Genomic DNA, 5053 nt, shown 5'->3' on the forward strand with positions numbered 1-5053 from the left:
ATATATCCGCTCAGGTGTGCCCAGAGCTCTGTAAGAGGGGGAAGGAGGAAGGGCTTGGTTGGAGCCTGTCCCTGTGCTTGCCTGTATACGCTCAGGGCTCGACACTAGAGCTGAGGCCTCCCTTCAGCTTGGGAAAGAGAGCAGAGGGGAGAGAATGGTGTGTGTGGGTATGACAGACGCCACAGTGGAGTGGGATGTGCCATGTAATATGAGTGCTTGTGACAGAAAACAGGGCGTGCGGGCGTGTAAGGGAGAGGGGTCTTCTAAGGAACACCCAGGGATCCTAACCTGCCTCAGGGGTATGCTCTGCCAGGGGCTCCAGAGCCTCCTCACTGTGGGATTGGGGGAAGAAGAACCGGATTCCTGCCGCCTGAGGCCCCCGGCGCCGTTAGTGACACACGCCGCCGACAAAGGCTGTTTTTCCAGGCTCGCGCCCCGCACGAGTGCGCGTGTGTGCGTGCGCGCGCACGACAGTTCCCATGGCGACGCAGATAGCACCGCAGCCATTTTTCCTATCTCGCCGGGGTTTATTATACGGTGGGATTAGCTCACCTCCAGGCAGGTCAAACCCAAAGTCACAAAATCTAAGCGCGGGCCCCTCCCGCAGTTTGGCTTCCTCTCTCTGCCAGGGTCTGGTCTCCGACCCTCGACCCCCAGTGGCGGCCCATGCGCAAGCGCAGAGCGCCACCTGGCGGCAGCGAGTTTTCACAGGTCCTGCGGCCTGAAATGGAAGTCCTGGGGTCCCTTACATCAGGAGCAAGGCTTTGTTTTGTCACTGTTGTGTCCCCAAGGGCTAGGCTGGCACACAGTAGATGGTCCATAAGTGTTTGTTGAAAGGATAGCGGATGGGCAGGAAATTATAGACGGACCAAATTGTCAAAGGACACACAGCTTAGTTGGCAACAAATCATTTCTTTGAAGTACCCACTGAATTTAGAATAAAAGGGAAATTCCTTTGGAGCCTATGTAATAGCTCTTGCTGACTGCTCAGACCTGTTTCTCTCTTGCTCCAGCCACAGTGACCTTCTTTCTGTTCTTTGAACAAGGACTTTGTGTCTGCTGTGCCCTCTACTCAGAGTGTATTCTGCCTCTGCTCAAATATCACCCCTCAGAGAGCAAAGTCACTCTCCTCTGCCCTACTTTTTTCAGTCTATACTATATGTTTCTTTTATAGTGCTTAGCACCATGTAAAATCATCTTGTCTCAGTCTTTAATTGGCATCAGTCACAACTTTGAGAATGAGTGAATGAGGAACAGAGGAGGCCAGAAGAACAAGTGGGCAGGCCGTGTACCTTATTATTATCATTTCTCTTTATCATCATTCCATTTCCCTTGATCTCCCATGTTTTGCTCACTCTAGCCCTGGGGTGCCTGGCCCCAGTGACCTGTCCCAGCCCACAAGCCCAGAGGGGCCTGGGATTGAGTTAGAGAGAGCCACAGAGGCCCCTCCACAACATGCACCTGCCTTGCCTGTGAGGGCAGAAAACAGTGCTCACACCTCATTCTTAGGGAGCATACCCTATCTGTGGACACTTGAGCTGTCAGGTGAGACTTCACTCATAATACAAGATAATTATACCAGAGTTGTCATGAGATGGTGCTGATTAATTGCTGTTAGCGGGCGCAAGTACAGCAAGGTATCTACAGCTGAGAGAGGGCCACAGCTTGACTGGACTTCTAGGTGGGAACTCAGCCTGCCTGTCTCTGTGCTGGAAGGGACTAATCAGGCACCAGGATAAGCATTGCCCTGCCCCAGCAAGCTTGGGACAAACCACATGAGAGGGCCTTACCTAGGGGCTTCCAGAATTAGCAACCTCTTGCCTCCCAGAAGAGGAGCTATGGGGTAGCTCAGGCCGTCTGCCCCACTCCAACACACACACGCATACCCATCCTGGCTGGGCAATCTTAGGCAAGTCTCTTTTCTACTTTAAGCCTTGGATCTGTCTCTGCAAACCTCTCTCCAGGGTTGTTATGGGTTTTACTAATGAGCATGTATTTAAAAAGAGCTTTGTAACCCAGTCTTCAAAAATTGGTAACCCAAGTCTCAGGCGCCCATGCAACTACTAATTGTTGTCAATATTTTGAAGTGGGAAGTTTCACACAAAGAGCTTCATTTCTAGCTTCTCTTGGAAAGTTAGAAGATTGGTTACCCTGGGCCCACATTCCTGCATGGTAACGTAATGCTGGAGTTCTGTATTACTAGCCTCTGTAGACTGGCATGTGTACCCTTGTACTAAGGTCCCTATCCACCCACTTCAGGTCCCATGTGTCCCTCATGGAAATACTGGGTGCTGTGGCTGTGTGGTTTTTGGCTTTCCTTCTCCATATCCTTTGGTGGGGTTTCCAGTATCTTTCTCCCTCCAGGTACTATAAACTACTTAGTAATTAATTAATTAATCCAATGAGTACTTTAAAAAAATGTACTAAGCCACACTATTTCGGACTCTAGGTATACAGTATTGAACAAAACAGCTATGGTATCTGCCTTCATGGAGCAATCAGACATGACTCACCACACAAATTAATACGTTGTCAGAAATTGTGATAGGAACTCTGAGGGGAAAAGAAAATATATTTACAAATATCAAATCCAAGTGTTTTTTTTTTGCAGAGACTTACTCTGGGCCAGATCCTGTGCTGAAGGTGGGTGACATGGAATGAAACAAGATATGGTTTCTGTGTGCAGGCAACTCACAGGGTGGTGGAGATGCAGGCACATCAAGAGATTCTGCTAATTTCAGCCTGAGAATTGGAAGACCAGGGTACTTGTTGGAGGAAAGGCACTTACTCTAGTCTGGGAGCATAATATATAAAGAGTACTTGCAAATCAATAATAAAAAATACAATAGACAAAAGTAGGCAAAGGGTATGAACATAAAATTCATACAAAAGGAAATAGAAATGACTTTAAATTAATGAAAACATGCTCAATTTCACTCAGAGAAATAAAAATTTAAAACATATTGAGATTTTTGGGATAAGAGAAATGTTATAAATGAGAACATATGATGATGGTTGTTGTAACTCCATAAATTTACTAAAAGTCATTGAAATGTAGCACTTAAAACAAATTAACTTTATGGTATGTAAATTATACCACAATATAGTTGTTTGAAAATAAATTAATTAAAAATCACTTTGAAGATACCATTTTATATTTATCAGTATTAGCAAATATCCAAACATTTGATCACATACTACATTCCTAAGGGGGTGGGGGAGACAAGTTGTGGGAATGTCAACTGATGCACTCTTGGGGGAGCACAATCAAATTTACAAAAACATTTATGCTTTGAGCCAAGAATTCTATTTCTAGGACTTTATATGATAGATATGCTCTTATATTTGTGAATTTATAAGGAGATTTGTTGCTGCTTTTGTACATTATGGCAAATGATTGAAAGCAAAAGATGCTTATCTAGAAGATACTGTTAAAAATATTGTCATATGGTCAAAGAGTGGGGTGTCATGCTGCTGTTACAAAAAGAAAGGAAAGAAGAAAAAAAAGGCATGTTTTTATGTACAGCTATTGAATGATCTCAAGGTAGAATTAGTGGGAAAATAAAGGTGCAGAAGAGTAAGCATGGTGTGCTACTATTTGATTAAAAACAGAGATAAGGGGAGAAGATATACACATATTTGTCCACATAACTGTAGAATTTCTCTGGATGGAAAACAAAAGAAACTGTTAACACTGGTTGGCATCTACAAAAGGACATAAGATAGGGATAGGAGAAAGAGTTCACTGTGTAAGTTTTAATTACCATGGAAATTACATAGATGATAGATAGATAGGTGATAGATGATAGATGATAGATAGATAGATAGTGAAACAAATATATACACATATATGCATATATATCTTACATAAAAAATAAAGATTTAAAAACCAAAATGAAAAAATAAAAAAAAATTTTTTTGATTAAAAAATAAAGATAGAGAAGAACAGAAGTTTACTAAGAAAAATCAGGGGAGAAAATTCCCTGCCTGGCTAGAACATCGGGAAACAGGAATCTCCTGCCTTATTGGCTAGAATATAAATTGCCACAAGGATTTTGCAGAGTAATTTCCAGTAAAGTTGAAGATATAGATGCCACATTACCTGGCAATTTCTCTTCTAGGCAGGTGAGAAATCCTCACACATGAGTAAAAGAGGTGTGGACAAGGATATTCATGCAGCACTATTTGTAAAACAAAGAAAAATATAAAGAAACTTTGGACACAAGCTAATGGCCCATCTCAAGGGTGCTGGATATACAAATAGTGGGACATTCTTTGGAACACCATGCAGCAGTTGCATGGTATGGATAGATGTAGGAACACATGGTTTTAGTCAAAGAAAGAACTGGCAGAATTTTAAACATGAAATAATACTGTATATTTATGGAAATGAAGCATATAAAGTAAAAGTATAGAAACATAAATGGGGTTAAATCTTCCAGGGGATTTCAAAATAAGATCTGGAAAAGAGCAAGCCATGCCATGTTCTTGGATGGGAAAATTTAATACCATAAGATGTCAATTCTCCCATTTTTTTTTTTATAAATTTAATGTAATTCAAATTAGAATACCAACAGGGTGATTTTTTAAAAATTGGATTAAATGACCTCAAAGATTATGTGGCAGAATACATGCCCCAAAATAACCAAGGAAAACTGAAAAAAGAATAATGTGGGATTTTTGCCTTACTGGAAATAAGAACACACTATAAAGCCACTGTAATCAAATCAACATGGCATTGGAAGAAGAATAGACAATTGAAAATAATAGAGAATTCAAAAATATATTCCAGTATATATGAAAATGTAATATATGACAAAGGTCATATTTCAATTCAGTAAAGGGTAGATTGTGAAATAAATGGTGCTGGTAAAAGTGGATATCCACCTGGAAGAAAATAAAATTGGATCCCTCTAATATATCTAAATAAATTTCAGGTGAATTAAAATTTAAATGTGAAACAAAATGACTAACAATCTTGCAAAACGTCTCAGAGAAGACGTATGCTATCTACACAGAACAGCATGTATCAAGGCCAGTGAGTGAAGGGCTC

This window comes from Pteropus vampyrus, unplaced genomic scaffold (genome assembly GCF_000151845.1).
Source record: "Pteropus vampyrus isolate Shadow unplaced genomic scaffold, Pvam_2.0 Scaffold818, whole genome shotgun sequence".
NCBI classification, from domain to species: Eukaryota; Metazoa; Chordata; class Mammalia; order Chiroptera; family Pteropodidae; genus Pteropus; species Pteropus vampyrus.